The 15737-nt window shown below is 44.6% G+C and overlaps 1 long non-coding RNA gene across 2 annotated transcripts; it reads right to left on the bottom strand.

The window, feature by feature from the left end:
- Positions 1-1406: 1406 nt before the first annotated feature.
- Positions 1407-15408, bottom strand: LOC138827541 (uncharacterized). 2 transcript variants are annotated; one of them, XR_011372120.1, is made up of 4 exons: positions 15331-15408; positions 14821-15044; positions 12575-12727; positions 1407-1530 (listed from the first exon to the last, which is right to left on the bottom strand). It is a non-coding gene; the product is annotated as an uncharacterized lncRNA (long non-coding RNA). The 2 variants fall into 2 exon arrangements; XR_011372119.1 differs by having other exon boundaries at positions 14821-15397.
- Positions 15409-15737: the final 329 nt, after the last annotated feature.

Genomic DNA, 15737 nt, shown 5'->3' with positions numbered 1-15737 from the left:
TGGTGTCATTCATGCCACACCTTTGGCAGGAGAAAAGGTGTCTCACGTCAGAATACACTGCTTAGAAGCTTGGGCAGCTTGGGGAAAGCCCCTTAGACTTAAGACGGATAATGGCCCTGCTTATACTTCCCATGGTTTTCGCGCCTTTTGCGCACAAATGCAGGTTGCCCACACCACCGGATTGCCCTACAATCCTCAAGGACAAGGTATAGTGGAAAGTGCTAATAGAAGCATAAAAGAAATGCTTCAAAAACAAAAAGGGGGAATTGCTGAGTCCGCGTCCCCCAGGGAAAGACTTTCTCTTGCGCTCTTTACCCTTAATTTTTTAATTCTAAATGACAACGATCAGTCTGCCGCAGATCGGCATATGACAAGAGACTCCATGGATACTAAAGACATGGTTATGTGGAAGGATGTTATTAATAATAAATGGTATGGACCGGATCCGGTAATAATGAGATCCAGGGGAGCTGTTTATGTTTTTCCACAGAGTCAAGAAGTACCTCACTGGGTGCCAACGAGACTGACCAGGCCGGTGGAGACTGCAACAGAACCCCCTCTTGAAGATGCAGCTGATCTTCCTGCTGTTAGCAACAGTGCTAATAGCAATCCCTGTGATAGCTAAACCGATGATGCTGTGGGCTGTTACAATTTACTGACTGGATTGCCTCTGCGGTGTCCTTTTCCAAAGAGCGGGTGGGAGTCGGAATGTTTTTAGCCTGCTGCTTGGGAGGATGCGTTGTCTGCCTATGGTTGGTCTGTCGCCTTCGAGCCCAAACCAGAAGGGACAAGGTTGTTATCTTGCAAGCATTAGCCGCTTTGGAGAGTGGATCCTCACCCCAGATTTGGCTGTCGGCCCTAAGAGGCAGTTAAGCCTTACCATTCTGCATAGCCTTAGCACCCCGAGGGATCAGGGGATCCCATTGCACCGGGACAGGTATGCAATTTGCAATTTGGGACAGGGTGCAAGGCAAGTGCACTGCACTTGAGGAGATGGTTCTCATCTCCTCAAGAAGAGCATGCTGGGTTGCAAGTGGGTTGATGCCCAAGATCCCACCTCTGCAAAAAAGGCATCGGACGGGCCTGGTCATCACTGGGGAAGGCGCGCCCCTCAGGCGAAGGCCAGTGCAAGGTCCTAATGTCTTAGACAGAGGCCCAACCTCTACTCTTACCTGTTGCCATAAAACAAAGAAGGGGGAACTGTAGGGAGCCGAGGCGAGACTCCGCCCACTCCCTTGCAGCTTTGAGGTAACCACCCCAGACGGTGCTTGGCGGGACGCCTGGGCTGTGCGCGTGCGCGAGCCAGGTAGAGTCCCCAGCCAATCCCATGACACCTGGTGACGGTGAAAGGCAGGCGACCAACAATAGAAAGACCCGCGTTCCGATTCTCCTATATAAGCGGCTGTGTTTCGGGTGCACGCTCTCTCGCGCCCAAGCTCTCCTACAACTAAAAGGCTCTCCAATAAAGCGTGATCTGAGAAGACTCCTGGTGTGGTGGTCGTTTTTCCTCGCTGGTCGAGTAGACGGTCGCTACAGAGAGGCAGGAAAGAAAAAGACAGATTTATGAGGACAGAGGAAGGGAGAAGGGAAGAGAAGATGAAGAGAAGAAGAAAGAGAATAGGAAAAGAGGAAGAAGAGGAAGAGATGAATAGTCTGGAGGGAAGTTACCTGGAAAAGGGGAGAGAGGAAATGGGGAGAAAGAAGAGAGAGAAAAGGAGACACAGAGAAAATCACCCAGTTCAAGTGCCAGTACCAGCACACACTCACAAATACATACCCACAACAAAAAGAAAGGAATGGAAAGGACTGAGAAAATAAGGAAAATAACACTATTTCCCTTCCCATCCACCCTCTTCACTGGAGACTGGTCCATGTGGAATTCAGGAGTCCTTAGCTTCATCTTCTCAGCTGTCTTTCAGCATCAGTGTCAACCTTGCCTATCAGGAAGGTGCCCATCCTTTGCCCTCTTTTGTTCTGCATTGCTTCTTCTCAATGGAATACATTCTCAACCTGTTAGCTGTGCTCTATTCCCCAAATAATCCTGAGCTGGATCATTGATCCAACAGAAGTCACAGCCCACCTTCTGCTGCAAATCTCATCAGCTGCTTTGCAGGCTCAGCCTCCTGACCCTTGTGCACACATAGCAAAATCAGGTGTGCCGAAATCCTCCCTATTACATGCTTGTCAGCTGAGGCAGCATCAGACAAAAGCACTTGCTATGTGGAAATCTAATGCCGCTGGAGAAGCGAACACAAATAACCCAGTGATGGATCATATCCAAACATACTGAATTTCTGCTCATGTCCCAATACAGTCATATCAAGCAGGGCCTATCCATAGGCAAAGTCCATCCAGGCCCCGTCCATCCACAGGCACCAATATATCTCCATGCTCTCTCATGTATCTTGCTGCTCCTTCCTAGGATTCTCCACCTGGTGCTGAAAGGAAGGGTAATGTTTTAATTCATAAAGTTTGTGGAGCTAAAACTGGGCTCTGGATGTTCAGAAGGTTCTAATATTTTAGACTCAGGTCTCCCAGTAATCTTTTTTCCCTAGGGGAACAAAATGTACTTTGCTATTTCTCATGAGGCCTAGAGACTTCAACAGAGAAAAGCCAAGAGAAAGGAAGCACTGTGCTGAAGCATGGTGCCCTGCAGAAGGGGTGACACCTGGGGGCCTCTGAGGGGACTCCCAGAATCTCTATCAAGATATCCCAATTCTCAGTGCAGACAGTCTTGAACAGTATACATGCCTTGCCTCTCTATTGATTGTACACACTATCCCACAACCCCCTTCAACATCCATTTGTAACTTGTCCCTCACACAGCTGTCCCCCAGACAAGTACACAAATCCCTTTTTCCACATTAGAAAAGCCAACCTGTGTCTCACCAGATGAACAAGGTCAAAAGTACTGCCATGTATGTATGGTTCTAGACGGAAATCCTAACTATTCCAGAACTTCACACCCAGAACAGAGTACTTAAAGCCAGCAAAAACACAGCATAGAAATGTAGGCTTGGCATCTAATCTTCAATAATGGAGCTAAAAAGATAGAATCGAAGAAAGACAGCCTCTTCAGTAAATGGTGCTGGCAAAATTGGTTAACTACTTGTAGAAAACTAAAGCTAGATCCTTATATATCATGCTGCACAGAATCAACTCCCAATGCATCAAAGACCTCAGAGTCAAAGCAGACACTCTGAAAACATTACAGGATAGAATAGGAGAAACCCTAGGTCTCCTTGGCACGGGTCCAAATTTTTTTAATAGAGACCCAGAAACTCAACAAATCAAAGAAAGGTTGGACAAATGGGAGTGCATGAAATTGCAGAGCTTCTGCATGGCAAAGGACATAGCTAGCAAGATCAATAGAAAGCCCATGGATTGGGAGAAGGTCTTCATACAACGGACAAGGGTCACATAACTAAAATATACCTGGAACTCAAAAAATTAAATCCCCGGGGCTGAGAAGGTGGCTCAGTGGTTAAAGCGCTTGCCTTGCATGCCTGAGGCCCTGGGTTCGATTCCTCAGCACCACATAAGCAAAAAGAAAAAAGCCGGAAGTGGCGCTGTGGCTCAAGTGGTAGAGCGCTAGCTTTGAGCTGAAGAGCTGAGGGACAGCGCCCAGGCCCAGAGTTCAGGCCCCATGACCGGACCCAAAAAAAAAAAAATTAAATCCCCCAACAACAAATCTTCAAAGAAACAACTGCCCAACAATTAAGTCGGCTAATGACTTAAAGAGAAACTTCTCTGAAGAGGAAAGAAGTATGGCCAATAGACACATGGCCAATAGACACATGACCAATTGACACACCTCCCTAGCCATAAATGAAATGCAAATCAAAACAACATTGAGATACCACCTCACCCCAGTTAGGATGGCTAAAATCAAGAACTCTAATAACAACAGATGCTGGAGTGGAACTTTACTGCATTGTTTTTGGGAGTGTAAACTTGTCCAACCACTTTGGATAGTAGTATGGAGGTTCCTCAAAAGACTCCACATAGACCTCTCCTATAACCCAGCATTCCCACTTTTGGGCATTTACCCAAATGCTCACAAACAATACCACACTAAAGCTACTAGCGAAACTATGTTTACTGTAGCATTATTTACCATAGCTAAGATATGGAACCAACCCAGATGCCCCTCAGCAGATGAATGGATCAAGAAAATGTGGTATATATACACAATGGAATTCTATGCCTCCATCAGAAAGAATGACATTGCCCCATTTGTTAGGATATGGTAAGACTTGGAAAAGATTATATTAAGTGAAGTAAGCCAGGCCCAAAGAAACATAGGTCCCATGGTTTCCTTTATTTGCAATAACTAGTATATATCTGAGTCAAGCAGAAACAGTCAGATAAGTTGATGTAATGGGGAAATGAACCCTAAGGTATGTATTCAAATGTTTTTTTTTCTTTCATGGGATTGTTTCTAACACATAAGATTATTTCTTTGTTGCTTTGTATGTCCCTCCCCAACAGTATAACCCGTGCTTTCACTGTATTTGATGTTGGTATAATTTGTGGAGGGGAAGGAAAAAAACAAATCTTTTAAATAGGGAATACAGGTGGACTTATTGCAACAATGCGATGTACAAGTCGTTATGTTGAAAACAAACTTTACAACTTTGGCAGAGTAGGGGTGAGGGGAGAGGAGGATTGGAGGAGGTAGGATTGACTGGGGGGGCGGAGGAAGGATGGGAAGGGATGTGAGGGGAGACAAAGGAGGAGACTACAATGCTTGATAAGAAATGTACTCATTATCTTGCCCATGTAATTTTAACCCCTCTGTACAGTATTTTCACACACAAAAAAAGAAATGCAGGCTTGGAGGTTGGAATCAAGTGGTAGAGCACCTGTGATGTACATGCAAACTGAAAGAGAAAGAGAGGAGAGATAGAGACAGAGACAGAGGCAGAGAGACAGATTCATTCAAATATCTGCTCATGTGTAGACACAGTCATCCCAGGCCTGGTCCATCCACAGATATCACTATATATCCATGCTTTTTCAGGTCTCTTGTTTTTTAACATGTTTATACACCTCTACCTGAAAGGAAAGAAAATTAGCTTAATTCATACACTTTTCCAGTGTAACCAGGGACTCTGTTTGCTCAGAATGTTCTCAAATTTGAAACTCAGCTCCCTCAGCACTCTGATTCCCATTAGAGAAATTTGGACTCCCAGGGCAGTTGCAATTGTAAGTAACCTGTGTAGGAAATCGGGTCTTTAAAATTTACTATTTTTTTTTTTTACTGTGAGTAAATAAGTCTGAAATAAGGGACTTTTGGATGATGGCATAATGTTAGAATGGTGATTAGGTGTAGACAGAACACACAAGAAACTGCATTAAAATGGAGGAAAGTTGGGGCAGAAACTACTCTCATGGTCCATGGAGACAGTTCTATTTTCCCAATGAAGATGTGCCCTTGAGTTTCGACCCAGCCAGAGTAAATAGTGTTCTCAGGAGTTGTACACAGTCACCTAGAGACTGCCAAAGGAGAAACGAGTCCAGGATGCCACCTTCCCCTAAGATCCCCCTGAAGCCCAAGGGCCTCACTTTAAACCTAAGTAAACAAACTAGGTAAATAAGTAGGAAAATATGCAACATATCTGGAAGGTGAGATGATGACCTACTGCAGCATTTGGGACACAAACACCTTAGTGTTCGGAGACAAATGGGAAAAGTTGTTTAATAAAGTGACATTACTTGAAAGTAAGGGATTGAGGTGTATTCACCAAGCTCAGAAGGTACAGACAGCTTGAGGCCACATTTCAGCCTACTTTTCAAAATTTAAAAGTCAGCTCCTTGTCAGCTGTCCTTTCACTAGAAAGAATGCTAGCTGGAGAACCCCCTAGCTATGCTAGGACTATGCCTGGCTATGCTGGATTGAGACCTTTGCTGAGGATTCTGGGCACACAGCAGTGTGAACTTCCTGTATGACTCCCTCCCCTCCTGCAGCTCTTCAATTCCACATCTCTCTGATTTTCCACACCCTAGTGCTGTGGCAGAGTTCTGCACATCTTTCTCTGGAACAGCTTTGTTCTTAAGCTGTGGACATTAGTTTTTGGGCTTCACACAGTACCAGAGTTTGTGAAAAATGGTGACTATCCTGTGAGCCACACTCTTCTAGCCCCATCACTTATTCCATCTGGAGGCTATGGATTCCCCGTGTGGCTGCCAAGAGGGAAGGGCATTTTCAACCAAGTGTCAACTCTCTAGTCTGCTCAGCCAGCTAAAAGAATCCTGGCCCCAGATTAAGCTAGTACTGGAGCTTTGTGGGGAGCAGAGTGGAAGGACAGGCAGACTAGGACCTTGGCCTCTCTTCAGAGGCAACTGTTTGTTATCATCTGGCAATTGAAATTCTGAGGGCAAACTGAAGGTGTTAAGTTGTGCAGCGAAGCTGACTCCCCTTCATTGAGAGAGGGCTAGTGCAAAGTTCCTGAGGAGTTGTACACAGTGGAATAGCTAAAGTCATCATTTTCCACTCCACACTTCTGGCACTCTCTTTTTAGTTTTCTTGGATGACCAGATAAGTACTCATGGCTTCATTGAATGCCCTGTCCTGGATTGCCTTTTCAATGTCAGCTATATTGTACCCCATGTCACACAGAACTGTGACACTAATGGAGTCCAGCTTGCTGGGCAGTGGCTCATCAGGAAGCAGGCCAAACCCCACATCTACAGCCAGCCATGGGTTTCTCAGTGACATCCACAGTCAGCAGTTTGGAAAGTAGATTGTGTCTCTTCGCAGATAGATAAAAGGGAGCTGTGTACATGGCCTCAAGGATGTGTAGCCATGTCTGCCATCTTCCTCCCTTCAAATGGGAACTTTCCTGTTGTCCTCACATACAGAAGCATACCTGGGATCTAAATGTCCTGTTTATAGACATCATACATTTTGTAAAGGAACATTTCACGAGGTCTGAATATCAAGGCTCCACAAAACCCCTTTAGCAACTGCCCCAGCAACACCGTGATGCTCAGCCCCAAATCACTGACTTTGGCATTGCATTTGCCATCCAACAGGATGTTCCTGGGCTTCAGGTATCTGTGTGTGATTTCGTTCTTGTGAAGGTATTGCATAGCACTCACCATCTGCTTGAACAGCCTCCTGGCTTCATAATTGACTAGGTGGTGGCAGGAGGATTTGCCAGTCAACCCTATCCTGTACTGGCTGTTTTTACTACATTTTGTCACAACTCACTTTCAAGGCCTTTTGAGTCAGGGTGGGTGGAGTTCCTGCCTCTTGTCTCTTGAAGGGTTATTCATTTGCTTTGAAATTAAAATGTCATCAATTTGAAATTATTTACATTGTTTCAAAACCAAACAAATTGATGTTCGTATGTTTTTTGGTCATGTGCGGGCTTGAACTCAGGGCCTGGGCACTATTCCTGAGCTCTAATGCTCAACCACTTTGAGCCACAATGCCACTTACAGTTTCCTGGTGGTTAACTGAAGATAAGTGTCTCATGGGCTTTCTACTCAGGGTGGCTTTGAACCTAGAACCTCAGATCTCAGTCCCCCAAGGAACTAGGATTACAGGTGTGAGCCACCAGTACCTGGCACAAATAGGATTTTAAAAAGATGCCAAGTTTAACCTTAGGATAAGACCATGAGGTCCGAAGGGCTGAGACCTTACCATAACTGTTGCTGAGTAGTTCAAGTTCTTGTCTGCCATTGCTCTGTAAAGGACTCTCTGTTTATCTGAGTTTGCCCATAGCAATGTTTTTATTTTGTATTTTATTTCATTTTTAAAAGGTTTCAGTGACATTATTTTCCAAATATGTTTATGGAACAGCCACCATTGTCAATTGCCGGAAGTGGAAAAGTTCCCAAGGTGTTATTCTTAATAAGTCATTACTAACTATTATGATGCAGGATGGAACTCTTAATGGCTCTTGAAGGAAGATAGAATCTTTCCTAATTAGGTTTTTATATTCTATAAGTAATTGTACAGGACTCAGAATGTGCGTTAGTGGTAGAGTGCTCACCTAGCATGCACAAAGCTCTGCTTTTGCTTCCTCAGTTCCACATACATAGAAAAGCCAGAAATGGAGCTGTGGCTCAAGTGGTAGAGTGCCTCAAGCAAAAGAAGCTCAGAGACAGTGCCAAGGCCAAGTTCAAGACCCAGGACTGGCAAAAAAAAAAAAGAGACAGGGGTAAATGATCTGAATAGAAATTTCCAAAAAGAAGAAATGCAAATAGGCAAAAATATATGAAAAAATGTCCAGTGTCTATAGCCATGCTGGAAAACTTTTAAAAAATCAAAATGATAGAAAGATAACACATGCTGGCCAGGATGAAGAGAGAACTCCTGTCAGACAGATTGTAAATTGATACAAGCATTATGGCAAACAGTTTGAAGGTCTCTAAATAAATACATGAACTCAAGTACAATTATAATATGTCTATTTCTAGATTATTTATAGCAGCTCAGGTATAGATTCAGTCTAAATGTCTATCAATGGAGAAATTGGTAATGGTCTCTCTCTTTCACACACATATATACATGCACACACACATACATACTCACACACACATACACACACACACACACACACACAAACACACACAAAGGAGAATTTTCCAAGCATAACAGTGATTGGAAAGCTATCATTTCGTGACAAATGGAAGCAAAGATTAAGTAAAGTTATCGAGACAAATGGCCCAGGATCGCTCAGATATGTAGAGAATAATGTTGACCATGGACTAGTGCTGGCCAGAGGTTGGGAAGGAGGGATGAAAAGGGGGAAGGTGAGGTTTGTTTGATCAGTGTGTGTCATGTCCTGTGTACGATTACTACTTGCTTATAAAAAGCATCAATATTAAGATAGTCATCTTCCATTTCCAGAAGAGAACCATTTCTCTCTGCCTAGATGACACCACTGCAGCCTAGGCCCCTGCCCCTGTCCCTAGCTGGTCTTCCCATTCCCCCTTCCCTGTCCCTCCCAAAATCATCCTTGTAAACACAACCCACAGCATACTATTCTCTGTCTGTTTATGAGTGTGGGTGGGTGCAAGCACAGGCCAATACGTGGGCTTGAAGTCCATGTTCAAGGTGAGTGCTCTACTCCTTAAGCCACAGCTCCACTTCCAAGTTTTCTGGGGTCATGCACTTTCCTACACAGGATAGATTTTAATAATGACCTGGCAGCAGCCAGCCATAGAATACTTTTTTATCTGCATGCATGTTGTTTTTACTGTAGCACCATTCACAATAATATAGGGTATCATTCAAGTGTCAATCACTGGACCAATAAAAAGACAGTACATACATATTGTAGTACATTATTCAGCCTAAAAAAATAAACAATAAATTTTCCTGGCTCTGGTGGCTGCTGCCTGTCATCCTAACTATACATGAGATAGGAGGATTGAAGTCAAAGCCAGCCCAGGCAGGAAAGTCCATGAGACTCTTACTTCAAATATCCATCAGAAAACCAGGAATGGAGCTGTGCCTCAAAGAGGTAAAGTGTTAGCCTTGAGCTAAATGCTCAGGGACCACTTACTGGCCCTAATTCAAGCACCAAAAAGGAACCAGAAAAAAGAAACCAACACTCAGACACTATGGATGGAACTGGAGGACACTCAGTTTCATGAAGTAATACAGGCAGAGGAACACCAATATCAAACATACCCTTTCATATTGGAAGAAATGTGGCTTTAGAATAGACAGGAGAACTACAGGACATTGTTGAAGCATGATGGGTCACCCCTCTGCCCACAGCCTCCTTTGGTGAAGGAGGCTTCTCTGATCCTGTCTCTCTCCACTGAGCCCAGGCTTCCTTGCTGCAGCCACACTGGCATTTGTACTGTACCAGCTGGGGGCCACTGCTATTCCAACTGCCTGGAATGCTTTTCCCAACACCCAGCTGCTCAATCCCCTATCCTTCCCCAAAACCCCCTTGCCAAAAAGGTCTCCTCTGATACTTAAAAATAAAACCTTGTGCACATGTGTACACAACACACATCTGCAAACGCACAAAAACATAGAGTATTTCGAACACTCATCCTGAATTTTTCTGCCTTAATCTTCATTTTCATATATACTATGTGGTATTTTTGTAAAGTTTGGGTATTCTCATTCTCCATGCTTGAGTGTAAACTCACAAAGAGAGGTATTTTTATGCTGTTCCCAGCATTCTGTCAGTCTTCAGCATGATGTGACTGATCCTGTGGGCACTCAGTAAATGTCCATTGAATGAAAGCCTACCTATTCCCTCACACACTTATTCAACAAGTATACTGCCATACATGGTCAAAGCTCTTTCCCACTGTTTTCCCATGACTCCTCTCCACAGCCCCTGTCACCCTTGCCTCGTGGTCTCCCCACCTGTGTTTCCAAGCCCTTTGCCTGAAGTTTCTGCCCCTCAATCTTACATATGGAGATGGTGTACACACACCAAATAACCTGTTCCTCCTCTGGGAAGCCTTTCCATACATTAGGCACCCTCTCTACTGCTCTGGGACTACTAGAAACTAGCCTCAAGACAAACCCACTGACATGAACTGAAGTCTACTCCCTCATTTCAGGACGCCTGAGACAAAGAAAAAGAACTTAGAAACCATGGAAATTCACAGTTCTTCCCTCCCGACCCACCCACTTCACTGAACAATGATCCATGTGGAATTCAGGTGTCCCTAGTTTCCTACTCTCAGCTCTCCTTCAGCATTAGGGTCAGCCCTGTCTATCAGCAAGGTGCCCATTTCTTGTATACTTTTGGCTCTCAGTGCTTCTGTCACAAAAATCCTATCTTATTCTCTGGGAAGAGCTCTGTTCCCTAAATAACCCAGAGGTATACCCTGTTTCACTGGGAGCCTCAGTCTTCTCCTGCTGCAAATCTCATCAGTCTGCCCTACATGCTCAGCCTCTTGACTCCAGTGAACATACAGCAGAGGTCCAATGTGTCCAATTCCTCCTCATCACACACCTGTCACCCAAAGGCAGAATCACCCTCAGTACTTCCTCTGTGTCCTCTAATGTCCTGCTGAACAAATATCCCAGTGGTGGAGGTTCATATCTAATCTTACTGAAGTTCTGCTCATGTCTGCATGTACTCATCTCCATCCACATGCTCCTATATTTTCATTCTTTCTTAGGTCTCTTGCTCATTCAAAGGTTTCTCCACCTCTAGTTGATAGGAAGGAAAAGTATTATATTTCCTACATTTTTTGGTTCAAAAATGGGCTCTGGAGGTTTATAGTGTGGCAATATTTGAAACAGCTTCCTCCACACTATGTGCCCTAGGACAATAATCAGGCCCTACTCTTCTTCCATAAGACCTAGAGGCTTCCCCTGAGAACTGCCAGGGAAAAGGAAACACCATGTCCAAAGCCTGCTGCTCTGGGGAAGGGGGGTGTCAACTGGAAGCATCTTTGGGGACTCAAAGGGTCTCTCCTAAGAATCTGACATGTCTCAGTGCTGAAACCCTTGTATTATGGAAATGTAATTCTCTGTCCATTTTCCACAGCAGCCCAACCCAACACCCTTTCCTTCCCCCAAACATTTCTAAGTTGTCCCTCATACAAGTATACAAATTCCTTTTGTAATTACAGAGAAACCAACCTGTGCTGTACCAGATTCACAAATTCTAGGTGCTGGAGGTTCACCTGTATAATCCTAACTACTGCACACGCTGACACTGAGAAGACTGTAGATAAAGCCAGCTTGAGCAGACTCCATGTCCAACTCAGTAGAAAATCAGGACTAGAAGAGTGACTCCACTGGTAGAACATCAGCCAGAAACACATTCACACTCAAGAGAGAGAAAGGGAAAGAGGGGGAGAAGGAAAATGGACAGAGAGAAAAACAGAGGGACATGCATACATACCTAAAGACAGAGAGACAAAGAGACAAATTCAGGAGAAAGGATTGAGTGAGAAGAAATGGGATAGGGAGAAGAGAAAGATTAGAGGGAGGAGAAAAGGAGAGGGTGTAAAAAAGGAGAGATTAAAGACATTAGAGGGGAGGAGGGCCCAAGGAAAGGCCACAGAGGGAAAAGGACACTGAGAAAGAGAAAAAGAACAAAGTTCAAGCCAGCACACTCCCAAATGCATACACACAACAAACAAAAAGACAAGAAAAAGCATTGAGAAATCATGGAAATTAATAGTACTTCCTTCCCCACCCACCCTATTCACTGAACACTGTTCCATGAGTTCAGCATTCCTTACATTCCTCCTCAGGTCTCTTTCAGCATCAGTATCAACCCTGTCTTAAACCAGTTATGCATCCTTTGCCTATTTGGACCCTTATTGCTTCTCTCACAGGAAACCCATCTCATTCTTTGAGAATAGCATTGCTTCCCAAATACCCCTGAGCATTACCACTGATCTATCAGGAGCTCCAGCCCTCTTCTTACTGCTAATCTCATTAGTCTACTCTGCGGGTTCAGCCACCTGACCCAGTGTACACATAGAAAAGGCCAGGTTTGCCCAACTCCTCCCCATCACACACTTGGCACCCAAAGGCAATATCAATCCTCAGCACTGCCTCTGTGTGCAATTCTAATGCCCTGGGTGAACCAATACAAATATTCTAGTGTGAAGGCTCACATCTTACCGAATTTTGTTCTTGTGGGGAAGCAGTCATCCCAGGCCACCCAACCACGGGTGTGGTCCATATACAACCAAAGTCCATCCAGGCTATGTCCTTAAACAGATCCCAGTTTATCTCCATGATTCCTCAGGTCTCCTGTTCCTTGATCACCTCTAGCTGAAAAGAAGGGAATGTATTTTAAATCATACACTTTGTGATTCCAAAAATGGCCTCTTGATGTTCAGAATGTTCAAATATTTAAACTTGGCTCTGATAGCATTCTTTATTCCCCAAGGAGAAAAATTGGGCTCTGCTAAAGTCTTTACTGGGAAACAGATGCACCATGTACAAGCTGGGTGCTCTGGGAAAGGGGGCCTCTCTGGGGACTCATAGAGTCTCCACTAAGAATCTGACACCTCTCAGTGTACTTGTACAGTGCACATGTCATCCTTCCCTGTCCATTTACACCAACCCATCACCCCTTCCTTCCACAAACAATTTTTTTTAATTTAATTTAATTTTATTTGTGAACATACTGTACAGAGGAGTTACAATTACATGGGCAGGATAATGCATACATTTCTTACCAAGCATTGCAGCCTCCTCCTTTGTTTACCCTTCACATCCCTTCCCAGACTCCCCCCTAACCCCCAATCCCAATCCTTCTCCTTCCCCCCCTCCCCCCCTACACCGACGTTGTAAAGCTCGTTTTGGACATGACAACTTGTACTTCTCCTTGTTGCAACAGGTTCCACAAACAATTGTAAGGTGACTCTTACACAGCTGTCCCTCACATAAATACACAAATCCCCTTTCAAAATAGAGAAACTAACCTTTGCCACACCAGATTAACAAAGCCAATTGCATTCCCTGATGCTGTAGGCTCTTGTCTGTAATCCTACCTATCTCCCAAGGTGACACCTTGAAGACTGCATTTACAGCAAGTCTGGGAAATCTCCATCTTCAAGGAAATAGAGAAATGCAAGCCTGAACTGTAACTCAAGCAGGAGAGAACCAGACATAGCCATGAAAACTGAGAAAGAAAAAAAGAGGAAGACAGAGAGGGAGAAAGGGAAAGAGGGAAAAAAGGGAGAAGTGCACAGAGAGAGGAGGAGTGAGGGAGGTGGATGGAGAGAGAGACAGATTCAAGGGCAGGGAGAGAGTGAGAGGGAATGGTAGAGGGTAGTAGTAGAACATCAAGAAGAGGAACAGGAGAAGTAGAATAGGAGTAGTTATGGGAGGAATGAAAACAAAGGAAGAAAAATGGTGGGCAGGGGCAGGGAGAAGGTGAGAAAAGTGGAGAGAGAACAGAGAAGGCAAAGGAAATAGAGCATAAGAAAAAAAGCACTGAGGTGTAGCAGCACACATTCACAAACACATACACACAACAAACAAAAGGAAAAAAATAAAAGAATAGGAATTGAGAAATCTTACAAATCAATAGTTAATTCCTTCCCAACCACTGTCTTCACTGGGTGGAAAATGTCTAGTGTGCCCGACCAGCTAAAAGAATCTAGGCCCCAAATGTAGCTGGAACTGGAGCTCTGCAGGGTGTAGAGTGGAAGGACAGGCAGACTGGCACTTCGGGCTCTCAAGAGGTAACTGAAATTTTGAGGACAAGCTGAAGGTGTTATATCCTGAAGAAAAAGTGACTCTTTTTCGTGGAGAGGGCTGGTGGGATTGTCATCAGGAGGTGTGCATGGTGGACTAGCCAAAGGCATCGTTTTTTATTCCACACTTCTGGTATTCTCCTTCAAGTTTTCTTGGATGAGCAGGTAGGTGCCCATGGCTTCATTGAATGCTCTGTCCTGGAATGTCCTTTCAATACCAGCTAGGGTGTACCCCATGTTGCCCATGACTGTGACAATAATGGGGTCCAGCTTGCTGGAAAGTGGCTCATCAGGAAGCAGGCCAAATCCCACACCTAGAGTCAGCCATCAGTGCTCCATTATCTCCTCAATAGCAGGCCTCAGATTGAAGCCCACAGTCAGCAGTTTAGGAAGGAGATCATGTCCCATTGCAGTTGGTAAAGGGGACCGGTGTACCTGGCCTCTAGGATTTGTTTCCGTATCTGAGTCATTTTATTCCCCTCAAATGGGAACTTTCCCATTGTCATCATATACAAAAGCACGCCTAAGTTCCCAAATGTCCACCTTGTACCCATTGAACATGTTCTGTAGGAACATTTCAGGGGGTGGAATAGCAAGGCTCCACAAACCCCCCTTTAGCAACTTCCCTGTCACCCTGATGCTAATGACAAAATCACTGACCTTGACATTGCAATTGGTATCCAATAGGACGTTGTCGGCCTTCAGGTCTAGTGTGCAATTCTGTTCTCATGAATGTAGTGAACATCACTCGTGATCTGCTTGAACAATCTCTTGGCTTCATATTCTAATAGGTGACTGCAAGGGGATTTATTGCCCCACCCCAAGAGATAGCCCCGAGTGTCCAGCTCAGTGACAAGGTACACACAGTCTTCATCCTCCATCACCTGGAACAATAGTATGATGTGTGGGTGATATACACTCTTCACAATGGCTACTTCATTTTCTATCTCATGGCTTTTTAGATCGTTCTTTGGGAGAACTTTGACTGCCACTGTGGTGTCTGTGAGGCAGTGATGGGCCAGCTTCACATAGCCACAGCTGCCATAACCGATGATCTCTGTCAAGTTGTACTGTCCAATGACAGTGATCTCCTCCTCCTTTGGGGAGGAACTAAAGTTGTACATTAACATCTTGCCCCTGGGATGGCAAGTGATCAAGCTTAAGAATTACCTAAGATGATCTCAATGAAGTTGACAACTAATAAATCTTAAGAAACGGAAGGTAAACTACTAACAAAGTAAACACAACCCCCAGATGAGTAAATGAATTCCCCAAACCCAAACAACACAACCACCACCCCCCCCACACCCAATGAAAGTAACCAAGTAGCTCTAGGTTAGCGGGTCACCAAGTAAAAGCTCCCAGTGCTGTAACTGAAAAAGCTGGAGAGAAGCTGCCTCATATGTACCCTGCTGGGCACGCCTCACAATGCCCTGTGATGTCGGGGGAAATGGACCAATCACAAGTCAGGCCATTGACATCAGTGAGGAAGTGAACCAATCAGAGCCCAGTGCACACCCTCTGGCAGTTAGGTACTTGGGCCAGGAAGTCTGTTGCCAACAACACTGGGCACATGG

Source organism: Dipodomys merriami, unplaced genomic scaffold (assembly GCF_024711535.1).
Source record: "Dipodomys merriami isolate MVZ:Mamm:240054 unplaced genomic scaffold, mDipMer1.0.p SCAF_1567, whole genome shotgun sequence".
NCBI classification, from domain to species: Eukaryota; Metazoa; Chordata; class Mammalia; order Rodentia; family Heteromyidae; genus Dipodomys; species Dipodomys merriami.
This window is presented reverse-complemented; position numbering and strand designations above follow the sequence as displayed.